We start from the raw sequence: 18,134 nt of genomic DNA, 5'->3' as shown, positions 1-18,134 counted from the left end.
ATGGGGAATAAGATATTGATGTTGATTTGAGAAGAATGCCTTTTTAGAAATATGAAAAAGGAATTTAAAAAATAAACACATGTATTTTGTATGTATTATAGGCTCTTTATAAATGGCCTTTGAGCTGACTTTCTGCTAAGTAATTTTATACATTTTCAAATAATGTAGTTATTTGTATAAAAATATAAAATATGCAATAGAAATATATCAAATATTATATGTGCAATATTTATAATATATTTATAAAATTAATATTTATAAAATAATATAATAAATATGAAATGAATTTTAAATGATAAAATTGTATCATATAAAACACTTTTGACAACTTAATATGAATGTGTACACATATATAGTAGTTTAAAAGGACAAAATATATCAGTTTTGTACTTGAAGAAATTTTACTTTTTTCCTCAAAATCACATCTTTACAGACATGAAGACCTTCCCTGTGTGACAACTAGCCCCAGTCTCTTCTGCTGTAGTTTAATAGAATCATTCTTCACTCTGGGACTGTTAAAAATTCAGACCTCCAGACAGCCAATTATCACCTGCTTTTTATAAACTGTTGAGCACTTGTAAAAACACAGGCCAGACTCAGGCTAGTCTTTCTGTGTGTAGAGAGTGGAACAATTTTTAGTTCTGCCCATTTGTATTGCATTGACCGAAGAAAAATATGCAAATTGTTATTTGTGAATTGAAAACAGGTGGAATTCACAATGTCACAGAAATGTAAAATTGTGTTTTCACTAGTAGAATAAAATGTGGCACCATCTGGTGGCAGTTTTATACTTCTTCAATGAGAAATAATGGTTGTGTTTAATGTTCAGTTTAGCTCAATTTCATTTTAACATATCTTTTTGACTCATTATTAAATCAAACTTCCAAAAGTTGACATTTTTTTACATTAAATAATATATGAATGTAGTATTAAATGCTCAAAAATTAAAAACTCACTAAATTAAACATACAACATACAGTAGTGAGGTCATGACTCAAAAACATACTTCTATTTGAAATGTTCATTGCTATGTAATGTGTATTTCTGCATATTCTATTGATTCACTTGGCATAAACTTGAATTCTTAGCATAACTTGTGTTTTTGCTTCTGGCAGATATTTCATTGATGATGGTGGGAATAGCCTTCTGTTTCCAGACCAGTTTTGTTTATTCGTTTTCATTGTTTAATTCTGAGTTTGAGTCTCTAGATGAAAGCGTTGCGCTCTCTGTGATGGTGTGATTAGATCAGGCCCGTGACAGGCTCAGAGACATAAACACGCTTTGTTCTCATCACACTTGTGTTTTTGATGTGTGTGTGATGTCATGGACAAAACAAGCCAGTCATCTGAGAGCGCATTCAACCGTCTGTTTACAAACATTTTTTTGAGTCGTATTTGTTCAAATTATAATTGCATTCTTGCATTGTTAGTTATCATAGCATAATGCACGGCATATAGCCCAGTCAGAGAAAATACTCAAATTAAAAATACTAAATCCCAGTACACGTAAAAATAACCCAGTTTTATTATTGCAAAAATGTCAGTTGATAATAATATTTGGATTTCACAATAAAACTGTTTATTGGATTTAGTATAAACTGAACACCAAATTAGGCATTTATATATATGTGTGTGCATAACATTTATCAAACATATATTTCTCATGAAAGTGACCAGTCTGTCCTTCTGGGTTCACCGACATCAGCTGTATTTCTACTGAGCGTGAGCCAGAGCACCAGCTCCCTGACCAAAGCCAAAGCCCTTCGGTCCAAAGGTTTTAGCATAGCACCCTATATAAATAGAAATAAGTATAAATAATAAAATAAATAATGTTTTTGTAAGTATACATTTTTTTTTTACAAATAATGTTATTATATAACATGATACAAATTTATTATGAATAATAATTATAAATTATATTTTATAATATACTCATATTTTATATATTAAATGTAAATATTCTACATTTTATGAATATTAAGCATAATATTAAATATAAATAATAAAATAAATAGTGTTATTATAAATATAAATACAGATTAAATAAATAACAGTATTATCAATAGAAATTTAAATATTCTGTTAGAATAGAAATGCTATAAAAATATAAATATTACATTTAAATAATATTAAAATGTTGTTATGAATATAAATTATAAAGCGACATTAAATAAATAACATTATTATCAACATAAGTTTAAATATTCTGTTAATATAGAAATATTCATTAGATCAATATTATAAATAGCATATATACAGTAATATTATAATATTAAAATAAATAATGTTATTCTAAATCTAAATGATATAAATATCAATACATATTAAATAAACTACATTATTATGAATATAGATGTAAATGTTCTTTATTGTTTACATTTCTGCCTATTTCTGAACAAATCCTGAATATCTTACTACTGAATAAACATTCACACCTGTATGCATGATATTTGATACTGACCTTTACAGTAAATCTCTCCGTCTTTATCTGCTAGAGTTGTGGACTCCAGACTCTTTCCACACTTTGCTCATCTGAAGCAGCTCTTATGCCAAGACTAAAGGAGATGAAAAGTGATGCCCCGAAATGTCATTTGTCACGGTCATTTAGTTTGTTTTTATTGTCATGTCATGCTGTTTGGCAGTATATAAAACATCAGACATGTTGGGATTGGCAGTGATTTGGCAGCATCACTTGGCTTTCATATGAGGGCAGGCGAGGACACGGTGCTATTATGTTTGCATTGCATTGTTTGTAGTAGTCGATGATGAGACTATTTTGGCAACCAAGCCAAAACAATCAATTAAATGAATACATAGTTGGGTTAACCAGTTTGGTAAGGCGATAAGCCCGGGGCAAAGTGAGAGTATCTCCACAAGTCTAGTCAAGAAAAACGAACTCATGTTTCCCCCTCCAACCACCTTCTCTGCCGCGTACACGGCGCTTCCACAGCGAGGGCAAGCGTCCGAACCGCCGAGCTTCTGCGCAAACTTTGACGGGTTAGGGTTGTTGGTTGCACGATGAGATGCTTGTCTGTGCGACAAATGCAAACCGGCTACTTTAATGCACACTGGTAAAGACACAATGCAAATGAAAACATCCTACTAACCCGGCCGGTTTGATTCCCAGAGCTTCGCCCGTGTCCATGCTGAGGGTTCCCGCTCCCCCACCGAAGCCGTAGCCTTTTGGGCCGTATTTCTTGCCATAGCAGGACTTGCAGTAGATCTCGTCCTGATGCACAGTGACTGTTGTGCTGTCCAGATTCTTTCTGCACACTACTGCAGTCAACATAGATGCACATGCATAATCAATACACTGTTACGCATTAGACAGTTTGCTTTGTAGATAATGTTGCACTTCAGAGCAAAATAAATGCTTGCATTTTCATATATTACAAACTTCTCACAGAAACATTGTAAAATTAGAAATGCAGTTCATGACTCCTGAAAATCAATAACTGATTCAAACTTACTGGTGATACAGTAAGAGTATACGAGCTATAAAATGGATCTCAGTTTGGTCGTGTCATAAGTAACAGTGAATTTGAGGAGAAATGTTTGAGTCCATATTGAGATATCTGAATTTTGAGGCAAACATTTGTGTCCCTGCTAATCTGAGCACAGTTTGAGACTGTTGAGATCTCGTCTGAAACTCTTTTCTCTGAAGAAGCATCTGGAAAAAAACGGAGGTATTAAAAACACAACTTTAAACATATACACTCTCCCTACTGTTTGGTGACATAATAACTTTGAGCATTTGGTGCATCATCAATGTAAGTGTGTCTGCAAGTGTCAACTACACATAAACATCCATTTGTTCCACAGATCTGCAGTCAGATGCAGATGATGTGCAGCCATAAAAGGCAGATGAATCCACCGGGATGTTCGTTTGTGCAACACCTAATATGGACATGCTGTTAAACAGGAAAGATTTACTTGCTGCTCAGTCTCATTTCCAAACTCATGCCAGCTTCCCGCTCGAGGACTTTCGTCATTAGGTCAGAAGCACAAACTACTGCTAATGATCCAACGGTTATTACTTGATTTATTACAATAACTAGAACTAAAACTGAAATCAAAATGTATGAAAACACAATAAATATATTTAAGAAGAGCAAAAATGACAATACAACAAAATTACTAAAACTTTCTCTAAAAATTAAAAATAAAAAAAAACTAAATATTAATAAAAAACTAGTATCTCAATAATAAAAGAACACTTTGTCAGTCATTCATAAGCACAAACTACTATTAATTATCTGTGTGTACAATTCAGGGTTATTATAGTTAACTAAAACTGAAACCATACAAAAAAAGAAAAAAAATGTTGTTGGAATAAAATAAATAAAAGATACAAAACTTAAACGTATTATTTTTTAACTCATTTTCATTTTTTAACTTCATGTAGTACAATAACTAAATAGGTATATTTAAGAACAAATTAACAAAAATGACTGAACTTTCTGAAAACTTTGAAAATAAATAGCCTATGAAAAATGTAAAAATAAAAACTAATTCAAAATAATAATTAAAACTATAATACTAGAAATATATTGGTACAGTTAAGCAAGCAATTAAATAAAAGTAATAGTTATTTATTTATTTATTTATTTATTTTTAAATCATAAATGAGATCCACTGGCAGTATTTGTGGAGATTTGTACCCAAAGAAGAACAAACTATATAACAAAATAAGAATTTCCTCTTGGCTGGCATCATGCTATCACATTCACAGCTGACAGTTTTGTCCATAAAAAATATATTATATTTTCCATGCTATATATGACCATCTGCATGCATAATTTTCCATTTTCCGGGTAACACCCTCTCTCTGCAGGACTAACCCTCACCACCCATTTCCACAAGGAGAATCTCACGCTCACATGCACATCCTTTCTGCTTAAAATACCCCATTAGAGCACTGAAGGTGTCAGGTGAACATGTGTGTATCCATATGTGTCTGTCTCTAATAGATTTCACCGCTTGAGCTTGAACATCTGCTCCCATCTCTCACGTTAGTTCACATATTGTGATGTGAATATAGAGCATGAGCTGTGTCAGCTGTGTGTGTGTGTGTGACTTACTGCACAGAAAGCAGGACTTGTGGAAGCTTTGTCCTTCACACTGAACCTCCTCTGCGAAATACACCGTCTTCTTACAGCAGCCACACTTGTTTCCTCCTACCAGCGGCATCCTGACAGTATCAGTGCATGCAGAATTTAAAACATGCGCAAATTGCTTCACAAATGCATCAGGCTTTATTGCATTTGCATATCATTTTTGCAATTTCTGTTTATGTGTTTTCACAGTTTCAATTCAATTATTTTTATATGAAGATACATTTTGACTGGATAAAAGATCATTTGTCATTGCCATTGTTTTTAAAGTACAATAAAATGGCTACATGCTGGTTTTTATAAGTCATGGAAGAATATGCACATAATTATGGATGATTTATGTTACTTTGTAATACTTTACAATAGGGTTTCATTGGTTAACATTAGCTAACATGAACTAACAATTAAAACAGTTATTAATGTCAATTTCAACATTCACGAATATGTTTTTTTTTTCATCAAAAGTTGTATCCGGAAATTTTAGTTAATGCACTGTGAGCTTACATGAACAAATAACAAAGAATAATATTTTTATTAACTAACAAACTAAGATAGAGAGCACGTATTGCTAATTAATAGTTAATTTTAGCTAATGTATTAAGTAACATTAACAAATGGGAGCTTGTTGTAAAGTGTGCAGACTATGCATCTGATATCAAACCTGGATAAAGGGTCAAGACACAGGCGTTCTGTCTTTCCCACTGTTACAAAAACATTAGTTTATGGAGAGTAATAGTAAAGCTCTTACCTGCAGTGATAGTTAGTCACTAGAAGAGAGAGTCTGGAGTGTTCAGCAGAGTCTGAGTCCTCAGATGAGTCCAGAGAGGATGAGAGACTGATGAAGAGATGAGGAGCTGGAGGGAAAACAGATGCAAAACACGAAAGAGAGAGAGAGAGAGGGAGAGAGAGAGTCATATCTAACCTATCTGGCTCTTCTCAAATTACTATTTGACAGTGATTTATATCTATTATGTTATATATTGTTAGGTAGCCATAGCAAGTTGATGATTTTTACTACTATACTTCTATCTATCTGGCATCAATTTACTATGCCCAACTAACAATTAGTAGTCAATGTACATCTCTTCTTAAATCTTTAACAGTTGATTTACCAAACAAACTAGAATCACCATGAATCAGTTTGTATTTACCATACAGTTTATGTCTATTATTTTCAGAACTGTAATGCTTTTGGGAAGACATACAGTGTTGTATTGACCCGTGAAAAGCTTGCACGTGTGTTTGTTAGGACTGGAGTCCCTCAGCCTCCTCATTCCAACACAATGAAACACAGCTGGACCTGCTGGAGCCCAAAACTCCATTTCTCAAAGGAAATGAGAAGCGGAAGAAAGTCAGCTAGTTAGTTAGCTGGTTAAGAAATAAAGCATATTAGTTAGTTGGTTGGTTAGTTAGTTAGGGAATCAACCATTGTTGTGACCATTGTTGCTTTTGGGAAACGCACCACCAATTAGTTCAGAAACAAAGTTACTTAGGAACTAAAGCAGAGTAGTTAGTAAAGAAATAAAGCTAGTAAGCTAGTATTTAGTTAGTTGATAGTTAAGAAATAAAACAGACTGGTTAGTTAAGAAATAAAGTTATTTGTTAGTTAGGAAATAAAGCAGAGTAGTTCATCAAGAAATAAAGCTAGTAAGCTAGTAGTTGTTAGTTAGTTAGGAAATGAAACAAATTGGTTAGTTATGAAATAATGCAGATTAGTTAGTTGAAAAATAAAGCTAGTTAGCTAGTTGTTAGTAAGGAAATAAAGCAGATTAGTTATATAGTTAAGAAATAAAGCAGGTTAGTTAGTTAGTTAGGAAATAAAGCTAGTTGCTTAAAATACCCCATTAGAGCACTGAAGGTGTCAGGTGAACATGTGTGTATCCATATGTGTCTGTCTCTAATAGATTTCACCGCTTGAGCTTGAACATCTGCTCCCATCTCTCACGTTAGTTCACATATTGTGATGTGAATATAGAGCATGAGCTGTGTCAGCTGTGTGTGTGTGTGTGACTTACTGCACAGAAAGCAGGACTTGTGGAAGCTTTGTCCTTCACACTGAACCTCCTCTGCGAAATACACCGTCTTCTTACAGCAGCCACACTTGTTTCCTCCTACCAGCGGCATCCTGACAGTATCAGTGCATGCAGAATTTAAAACATGCGCAAATTGCTTCACAAATGCATCAGGCTTTATTGCATTTGCATATCATTTTTGCAATTTCTGTTTATGTGTTTTCACAGTTTAAATTCAATTATTTTTATATGAAGATACATTTTGACTGGATAAAAGATCATTTGTCATTGCCATTGTTTTTAAAGTACAATAAAATGGCTACATGCTGGTTTTTATAAGTCATGGAAGAATATGCACATAATTATGGATGATTTATGTTACTTTGTAATACTTTACAATAGGGTTTCATTGGTTAACATTAGCTAACATGAACTAACAATTAAAACAGTTATTAATGTCAATTTCAACATTCACGAATATGTTTTTTTTTTCATCAAAAGTTGTATCCGGAAATTTTAGTTAATGCACTGTGAGCTTACATGAACAAATAACAAAGAATAATATTTTTATTAACTAACAAACTAAGATAGAGAGCACGTATTGCTAATTAATAGTTAATTTTAGCTAATGTATTAAGTAACATTAACAAATGGGAGCTTGTTGTAAAGTGTGCAGACTATGCATCTGATATCAAACCTGGATAAAGGGTCAAGACACAGGCGTTCTGTCTTTCCCACTGTTACAAAAACATTAGTTTATGGAGAGTAATAGTAAAGCTCTTACCTGCAGTGATAGTTAGTCACTAGAAGAGAGAGTCTGGAGTGTTCAGCAGAGTCTGAGTCCTCAGATGAGTCCAGAGAGGATGAGAGACTGATGAAGAGATGAGGAGCTGGAGGGAAAACAGATGCAAAACACGAAAGAGAGAGAGAGAGAGGGAGAGAGAGAGTCATATCTAACCTATCTGGCTCTTCTCAAATTACTATTTGACAGTGATTTATATCTATTATGTTATATATTGTTAGGTAGCCATAGCAAGTTGATGATTTTTACTACTATACTTCTATCTATCTGGCATCAATTTACTATGCCCAACTAACAATTAGTAGTCAATGTACATCTCTTCTTAAATCTTTAACAGTTGATTTACCAAACAAACTAGAATCACCATGAATCAGTTTGTATTTACCATACAGTTTATGTCTATTATTTTCAGAACTGTAATGCTTTCGGGAAGACATACAGTGTTGTATTGACCCGTGAAAAGCTTGCACGTGTGTTTGTTAGGACTGGAGTCCCTCAGCCTCCTCATTCCAACACAATGAAACACAGCTGGACCTGCTGGAGCCCAAAACTCCATTTCTCAAAGGAAATGAGAAGCGGAAGAAAGTCAGCTAGTTAGTTAGCTGGTTAAGAAATAAAGCATATTAGTTAGTTGGTTGGTTAGTTAGTTAGGGAATCAACCATTGTTGTGACCATTGTTGCTTTTGGGAAACGCACCACCAATTAGTTCAGAAACAAAGTTACTTAGGAACTAAAGCAGAGTAGTTAGTAAAGAAATAAAGCTAGTAAGCTAGTATTTAGTTAGTTGATAGTTAAGAAATAAAACAGACTGGTTAGTTAAGAAATAAAGTTATTAGTTAGGAAATAAAGCAGAGTAGTTCATCAAGAAATAAAGCTAGTAAGCTAGTAGTTGTTAGTTAGTTAGGAAATGAAACAAATTGGTTAGTTATGAAATAATGCAGATTAGTTAGTTGAAAAATAAAGCTAGTTAGCTAGTTGTTAGTAAGGAAATAAAGCAGATTAGTTATATAGTTAAGAAATAAAGCAGGTTAGTTAGTTAGTTAGGAAATAAAGCTAGTTGTTTAGCTTTTTAGTTAGTTAGCTATTTAGTTAGTTGTTAGGAAATGAAGCCGATTAGTTAGACAGTTAAGAAATAAAGCAGGTTAGTTAGTTTTAGTTTGTTGATTAGTTTTAGTTAGAAAGTGCTTGTCTGCTTTTTTGTATGTGTCTTCCACATTCACAGCTGTGCGTGAATATTACGCATCTGTCCTTGTCAAGTAACAAATAAAAGGTAAATATTTGTTAGTTAAAGTTAGTTGGTTAGTTAGTTAGTTAGAGGGAAAATCATATTGACAAAGTAGTATGGTAAAATGATAATAAAATGTTATTCTTGTAAAATTATCTTACAGTAACATTTAATTACCATGAAATGCATATATGGTCATCAAATTGTGCCCTGGTATGTGTGTATATATCAAGTTCAAGTTCAAGTTCAAGTTGAGCTTTATTGTCAGGTCGACACTTCACAAACATAAACTCCACCAGCGATGAACAGTGTTTTGTCACTACCACAGCATTGTTACACCACTCTTTGTTGACGTACACACACAAGCCACCCCCGCGAGTCTTACCAGACAGTGCTGTATCTCTGTCCGCTCGGTAGCAGCCGAGTCCGTGCAGCTGAATAGCGCAGTCCAGGATATTGTCATTTAGCCATGTATATCAAAGCATGATACCACTTTTCTCTCTATAAGTTTTACTATAATTTAACTCTGGTTTCTCCTCGTGTTGCTTGTTCACAGCTGCACATGAATATTACAGCACACATATTCTATCTCTGCCAAGAGCCTGTGAGCCTGCTGATGGTTCTGTTCACAGATTCATCTGATCCAATGACTTCCTTCCATTGTCGATGCAAAGAGGGTGTTGGAAACTGATCCATAGCCTTGAGACTGAGCAAGGAAAGTCCTAAAGCTCTGCTTAGGCTGTGTGTGTTACAGAAGCCTTTTTCTATACGGCCCTTTGGTCACACACAGGGTCTGTCTCCTCTGGACATCCGCTATGAGCACGAGTGTGACCAATGCATTAATCCACCGCTGGAGAAACAGGAGTCCAGGACAGGAAGGTTTTCATGTAAATTTGAGCATGTGTTCAGGCCTGAGAGAGAGAGCGCGACTCGTGTGCTCTGAAGTTTATGTGATGAATTAAGGAGCTGCTGCTTCATTTATTCAATATTCCGGCCTGAATAATATTGTCAGTGACTCTGCGTCAGCATCTGTGAGTAAATGATTATTTTATATTCAGTAGTGCATTAATTTCCTTTTCTTGAATTATGCTGTTGGTTTGTAAACCTGTGAAATCATAGGAAATCAGTCATATTGATTCTATTAATCACAAAAATAATGAATACAGATGTTAAGTTTAATGTGAAATGATTTTGCTTAATGGTTTGTTGAACTGGCATTGATTAAATAAGTGAAGGTAATTATCTAAAGAGTGGTTTCGTATAGTTTTGTAAGTATGTGGCCATCGTGGAGCAGCTTAAAGAAAGAATTCACTTAAAAATGAAAATGTATCATTTACTCACCGTCATGTTGTTTGAAATGATTATTAGAACTTTTTTTTGTTTTTGTCTTCATCACACAAAGCTGTTGAATAGCTTCGGAGGACTAAAATACAGCCCATATACTATACTTTTATCACACTTTTTGATCTTTTCAGAGCTCTGGACATCTGCTTTTGAGTTCCACAGAGGAAAGTAAGTCATACAGATTTAGAATGACATAAGCATAAGTAAAATATGACAGAAAGTTCATTTTTGGGTGAACTATGCCTTTAAGGAAAAATCGATTGGAGATGTTGTATGCATTTGTGTCACTTACATTTGAGTCAATAACATTTCTAAAAATATTTTGGAATATATTGACTAGGATTTTAGGATGGTTTGGGGAGCAAATAATTCAGAAATTAAGAAATCATACTTACACAGAAGTAGCCATAAAAAATTTATACAAATACATAATAAAAATTAAATTAAAATAAAATAAATGAATAAAAAAATAAAACAACATAAAATATAATATAAATGAATAAAGTAAAAAGGAAGAGCTCCTCTGTTTTTTGCATGTGTCTTGCATATTCACTGCTGTGCCTGAAAATTATGCATTTTCTTTGGGTCACTTACATGTCAGTCAGTAATATTTCTGAAAATATTTTGAAAATATTGACTAGGATTTTAGGATGGTTTGAAGGTGAATTATTAGGAATTTAAGAAATAATACACAGAAGTAGCCATAAATAAGATAATAAAATTAAAATAAAATGAAAGAGCTTATTGACTGCCCTTTTTTATTTGCGTTTTTATTTATTTATTTATTTTGCAAGTGTCTTGCACAGCTGTGCATGAATATTATACATCATCTGTCCTTGCAAAGTAACAAATCAAAGGTAAATATTGGTCTGTGCGCAGTTTCAGAGAACGGCCAGAAGAGGGCGCTCACTCTTCAGGACTGACTTCATGAAGCGCGACACACCCTTTCTTTCTCGCTTTTCTCTTTCACAATCACTTCATACGTTCATCATAGCGCCATCAGTTTAGCTTCAAACCGTCTGTGCTTGAAGTGCATCACTCTAGATTCTGTTTTGCTCCTTGTACATATTGTCCCACCACAAAACAAGCAAAGCACGTGTAGAGGCCACATATTTCCTCTGCTGCTGTTGATTTTGTGTGGGAGACCCTCACTATAATTATGACTGTGGTCTTAATGGAATAAGCAGTTAAAGAGCATTAGCTGAGTAAATGTGTGTGTGTGTGTGTGTGTGTGTGTGTGTGTGTGTTGTGGATGGATCACTCCATCATGCTCAGATTAGATTCAGTCCAGTAAAGCCTGATAAACGATCGGCTGCAGCTGCAGTTCTGCCTTTAATGAGGCTGAAACTTGAGTCTGTCTGCAGAGAGACTCGCCCTCCATATAAAGCACCTCACCTCACCACCTTCATCATCATCACCATCATCATCAACAACTTCACATACGGGTAATCAAAATCATCATCTTGATGTGATGTTGATATTGAGGATAGTGTGGTGGTGATGATGATGATAATTTTAGGGTTGAGGATGAGGTCATGATGAGGAAGAGGAAGATGTCCAGGTAGGCCTGTCTTATTGTATTGTACAAATTTCATTATAACCATCATGATCAACAGTGTCTTCTTAATAATTAATAATGATGATAATAAAATTCCTAAAAAGTCATAATTATGAGATACAAAGTCCAAAACTATGAGATACTAAGTCATAAATGGTGACATACCAAATCATAGCATAAAAATGGTGACATACCAAATCATAATTATAAGATATGAAGTCAAAACTGATAAAAAGTCAAAATTACTACATACTAAATCATAATTATGCGAAAAAAATAGAAATTGACATTAAGTCATAATTATGAGTGGAAGTATGAAATATATGTAATTTTAATGTCAAAATTGTAAGTCATATTTGTGAGATAAAAAGTTAATCATAGATAAGAAATTATGAGATACTAGGTCATAATTATGAGATAAAAAGTTGATATTATGAACAAGTGAAAATTATGAGATACTAAGTCATAATTATGATTTAGTTATGTTGAAATTATGAAAAAGTTAAAATGAAATATAAAATTATTATTATGACATAAAAAGTCAAAATTATCATTTAAAAAATGTGGATATTTTATGTCATTTTCTTTTTAATTTTACATAATTCTGATTTACCAAAGCATTTGTTTCAATATGGTTTAAACTGGTTTTAGATGGCTAGTGCTGGTCTGTTTCTAGCCCAGACTGGTTAAGATGGTTAATGTTTCAGGCCAACTTGACTAGTGTTGTCATAACAGACAACCAGCAAAAACAAAGTGCTGCCTTGGAAAGCAGTCAGTGATGGTTTAACTAGTAAACTGGCTGAAATGGGTAATCTAAGCTGTTTGTTTTCAGCAGGTTGATGGTGTATGACAAAGTAACAGTGAGAAAAAGTGATTTAACATTAAAGTTTCAATTGCATCCTCAGTCAGATTGACTGTCTAAAGTGTAAGTTTGTGCCATCTGACAGGATCATGCCGTACCCTTCACTTTAACAGCCCTTCCCTGAGAAACACTGTGTGTGTGTGTGTGTGTGTGTGTGTGTGTGTGTGTGTGTGTGTGTGTGTGTTTGAGTGTGAGGAAGAAGGCATGAAAAATGAGGAACATTTCAGACTCTGACATTTAAATTGTGACCGCTTAACAGTTATGTCTAATGTACTTTAAAGACTTCTGCTGTAGAAAGGAACAGCCTGTACATAATGATCTGAAATAACCATTGTGATCCATTTAAATCCGAACCGAACGTGGCCCAAGAGCTCTAGACATGCAGGTACTGTAGGATCCATATCCACTGCTAATGGTCTATACCTCCGCTCAGGCTTAGGCAAAAATATCCATCCAACCTGGACATACGCCAGCTGGTCCATTTACTAGTAAAGAGAATATGTATTTCAATGAAGATGCTGGGCGAATATTTAAGAGGAGAGACCGGTTCCTTTTGATTCAGAGCCTGGAGAAGAGATGGTGACTCTCCTCTGAATCACTGCAATGTTATAATTATCATACTTAAATGAATGTTGGACGCTTAACTTGGTATCTTCTTGTATACAACTGGCAAGACTGTCTACGCTGGAGCTGTGACGTTTCTTGTCATCCGTTTCTACAGCAGTGGGTAAGTTGGTTAACAATGCAACTAGTTACAGTGTGTATGTAAAGTTAGCACAGCCTGGAGACTATTATATTGTTTTTGGGATGCTGAAATGTAATATGCAAGCATCCCTGTGCTTAACTAAATCCACACTAATGAGCATTAGACGGATAATGTTTACGCGGCTGGCTGCGCTTTGGGTTTTGACTGCGAGTTGGATTTGCTTTGGGCAAAAATACCATGATCTTAACATGTGCCCTGTGTTTTGTGGCTTATTATTTGGTGTTTTAAAAGCCACAGGCAGTATTAGGACGACATCCTCACACTGGTATATCATGATGTCGGGGTGCCTTGATGTCATACAAATATAGAACGTCCAGATGTTGCTAAGCTAACAGTTCAACCTTCTAATAGGCATAAATATTGAATAAAATATTTGTTAACATTTTTAATGGTACTTCACTATTTATTTTCTGTTATTTCATCCTGTAAATGTATATTTGTTCATGTTAAATTGATGTATTTATTTTTTATTTTTGTGGCTCTCTACCATTTTGTTTATTATTTACTTTTAATTTGAACTTTAGTTAAGTCTTAGTAATTTTGTTATGTGCTTTTGTCATTTTTATTAGTTTTTGCTGTCGTTCAAATATAGTATAAATTAATTTTATTTAATTTTTACTAATTATTAGTGCTTTAACTCATATATTTCTGTTCTTTTTTTAATTTTGGGTTTTTCATCATATTCATATTTTGTATTGTTTTATTTCATCTTTATTTTAATTACTGAAAATGATTGCTAATCATTTTAGCTTAGTTAACAATAGCATCACTGCCTTTACACTGAATAAGCAGCCTTAACTCGACTGTGTAAAGCCACTTTTTTGGGGATTGCAAGAATAGGTTGCATATAATGCTGCCTTAGCATTTGGCATCTTCAGTTTGCCTGCGATGCTTTAAATGCTGTCCAGGTAGGCAGTATATTTGGTTTTGGAACAGAACTGAATAGTCTTCCATTGTGCATGACCTCAGGGAGCGGCGTAATGTAATACTAATCTATATTCTATACAGGCACGTGCACAGGTAGGGCTCAACCTGTGCAGAGCTTTCAGCACATGCCCCTCAAAAGGTCTGTGGACGGCCCTGATTTTATATATGTTCCATCAAACAAGACAGCTGCTTAAACGTTCAGTAAGATCATGTGTATGGGCTTTATTATCCTCAAAGTGAAGCTGTGATTGTATTTCGATTTGCAGAGCCCCTCAGGAAATGTCCTTTACAAATGAGCACATGACATTTAACATTTTAAGGCTTATTAATTACATTCCCACTCACAATATCACATTATTCCAGAAAATAATGCGCAACTCATGTACAAGTACAGAGTTACACCCATCTCAGCATTCATTTTCCACCAAACGAATGATATTATTCGGTAGCTGAGGGAATGGGTGTTGTTGCTCAGTTTATTATTTTCCTGTTGGTTTTATCTTGTAAAATGAAGCCATTAAAGTCTCTGGACTCTGTTGGTTTCAGGACGCTCGTAAATCTACTCAAGTCTTCCACAATATTGGTTTTAGAGCCCGTCCCTAGTTGTCAGATGACTCATCGAGAGGAAAAGATGAGTCGTGTTGGATTATAGCATGAGCTGGTCTCTAATGAAGGCTTTCATAAACTTCTAGGGTGATCTGCTATGTCATGCAGTTTCTAGGCTTTAAAGCCTAGTGTAACTTTCAATTTTCTGTCTTGAGTATCTCTTTAGTATTGAACATTTTCAATAGTAAACTAAAATTGAACTCGCTGCCATAATGATAAGATGTTCTAAGTGAAAACACAGATCGATCTCTGTTGGATCGGAACAATTAAAAACAAAAAGCATTTAACTGGACATCAAGGCTATAGTTATTGGTATTAAAACCGTCTCTGTTGAATCTGGGTCAGCTGTGCCAGGCGGTGCTGGACTGTAACATTGTAGCTGGATCCAAAAGAGCAAGTCCCTCAGGCTCAAACATCAAGTCCACTATTTATATGATTACTACAACAGCTTTACACTTGTTAATGCCCACCAGACTAATGCATTTGCCAGTTGTGTCACTGTGAGGTTTTCACTGCAGTTCATATGTCGCATACGAAGCTCCTCTATTATTTTCATTCTTTATATGATTTTTATCTTACAGGTTTGTAAAGCTACGAGTCTTGATCTTGTGGTCTCGGTCTTGTGTCTTGAGACCACATGAACGTGGCTTTGGTCTGAGTTTCATTCTTTAAAGTCAGGCCATAAACTGAGACCCACACCACAGTCTATTTCCAGTGTACTAAAGGTGATTATTACCTCAACCACTAGTTGGTTCAATATCTTTACCATTGTGCTTTGTGTTGCTGTTGAATCTCTCATTTGAGTTCTTTACAGTGAACATTCTGCTTCTTGTTCTGGATCTGGACCACAATTTTGCTTCTCAAGTTGATTCTGTTTTAAAAAAGGTTTAGATATGAGACAGAAATATTGATAGGGAAGAATATTATTTGCATGCAGTGTGGGCTGTAGGTTTACATGGCTCATTTGCTCAGTGAGGAGAAACCTTGAGAACATGAGTTTTAATGAAGTCATCAGGGTGGAGTGTATTTGTTTATAGGTCTAATCATATTAATGTAGCGTCTGGACCAATCAAAAACACAATTTTTCATTTGATTTAACAAATCAATTATTCATTAGATTAACAAACGTTCACAGACCCCTCACCCAATAAACATACTGGGTGCCAAGTTGTCTGTGAACAGGGCCCAGGACCCTGGTTACCATGGCAACCCTGACACCAGATACATTTACGACCTAATGGAATGCGAAGCAGGGAAAATCACTGCATGTTCCATCGCAAGAGGCACAAGGCACAGTAGAAATGGACTTTTCTACTAATTAATTCATAGGAAAACCTTTCTTTGAATGAACAGTGTATCCTTCAGGTCATGGTGTATGTTGTCTTTGATATTTTTAGACTATTTTATGCATGCTTGTGATGGAACCCATCTAAATATTTATAATTAATTATAACTAGTTATGATTAATTATTCATATTTCCCCATGAGCTGATTCGCTACATAATATAAAGAAGATGGTGCATGAAATGGAGATTGTTCCAAATTGGTCGCTTGTCACATTAGAAGGCAGCTGACTATGTAGACAGTAGACAGCGATAGGGTTTGGTGCAGTGTTTTTGTGCTGATGGGACAGTGTGCAGTGGAATGGACCATTAAGATTCCTGTGGCAAACAGCATCAAGTGTTTAAATCGTGTTAGTTGTATGACAGAAAAGGGTGTGGGCCGGAGTGAATTGGATTAGGAGTGACTCGCTGTAGGAAATGCCTGTGGATCGTCAGAGCCCGGTCTCGCATGTTGGATCCTTTTAGCCCACCAGCACAGAGTATTACAGTGATTAATGATGTCACGCTATCGTGCTGTTTTCCTGATCTCATAGAAATCCACACTGACAGGGCCGGTTGGTAAATGTTTATTTCCTTGCATGAGGTTGTTTTCCTTTGATAATTGTATGCACCACCTCTAGAAATTCACATTTCAAAAAGATTAAACATAATTACTTAGTTACAGTTTTCCTGTTTTATTCCTGGGTTGCTGCTGCCATGTCGTGAAGGCGCTGTGTGTTTCGTTGTGAAAGTGAAACTACTTTCTTTGGCCTTCCAAAAGAGGACGATATCCGCTTCGTCATGCCTGGCGGAGTCCAGCCCGGGGTCGTCACATGTGGTTGCCGCAAGACCGTTGACAACACTGTTCCAGAACAGTTCAACCCAAATATTCTGATGTGTCCATCGCATTTTATGGAGGACTGTTTCCGGATCCTGGTAAAAACACATTTCATTACACCAAATACACAAAATAATGTTCTTTTTAGCAACATCATATGCCCCCTTTAAGGCAAAAGATGACAGATTTAGTTTGATTTCATGAAAACATGGATCTGAGCCCACATAAAACAAGTATATATAATATAAAATTTATGGTCTATAAGATTTTTAATGTTTTTAACTCTTTTGTCCACCAAGACTGCATATATTTGATTGAAAATCTACATTAATATTAGTTTCTAGTTTTCTGTTTGAATGTGTTTTAAAATGTAATTTATTCCTGTGATGAAAGCTGAATTTTCAGCATCATTACTCCAGTCTTCAGTGTCACATGATCCTTCAGAAATTGTTCTAATATGCTGATTTGCTGCTCAAGAAACATATCTTGTTATTATCAGTGTTGGAAACAGTTCTGCCGCTTCATATTTTTGTGTAAACTGATACATGATTTTTCAGAATTCTTCGATGAATGGAAAGTTTAAAAAAGTTTGCTGTCTTTGCTGTCATTTCTGATTAATTTAATGTATCCTTTGCTGAATAAAAGTATCAATTTAATAAAAAATCTAATAATAATAATAATAATAATTTTAAAAATAATTTCCTAAAAAACAATTTATTAATAATTTTTTTTTTTTTTTTTTTTCTTTTTCCTTTTTTT

General features: G+C 34.6%; 1 protein-coding gene and 1 pseudogene across 1 annotated transcript in view; one reads left to right on the top strand and one right to left on the bottom strand.

Moving 5' to 3' along the window:
* Positions 1-18,134, top strand: part of nav1b (neuron navigator 1b) — a 108,890-nt gene that overhangs the window by 947 nt on the left and 89,809 nt on the right. The window lies entirely within an intron of this gene.
* On the bottom strand, positions 1,642-5,917 carry LOC107666064 (cysteine and glycine-rich protein 1-like; annotated as a pseudogene).

The sequence above is a fragment of the Sinocyclocheilus anshuiensis genome, unplaced genomic scaffold (genome assembly GCF_001515605.1).
Source record: "Sinocyclocheilus anshuiensis isolate Anshui unplaced genomic scaffold, SAMN03320099.WGS_v1.1 scaffold447, whole genome shotgun sequence".
In the NCBI taxonomy this organism is placed as follows: domain Eukaryota; kingdom Metazoa; phylum Chordata; class Actinopteri; order Cypriniformes; family Cyprinidae; genus Sinocyclocheilus; species Sinocyclocheilus anshuiensis.
Note: the sequence above shows the minus strand (reverse complement) of the source record. Positions and strands in the feature narration are given on the sequence as shown.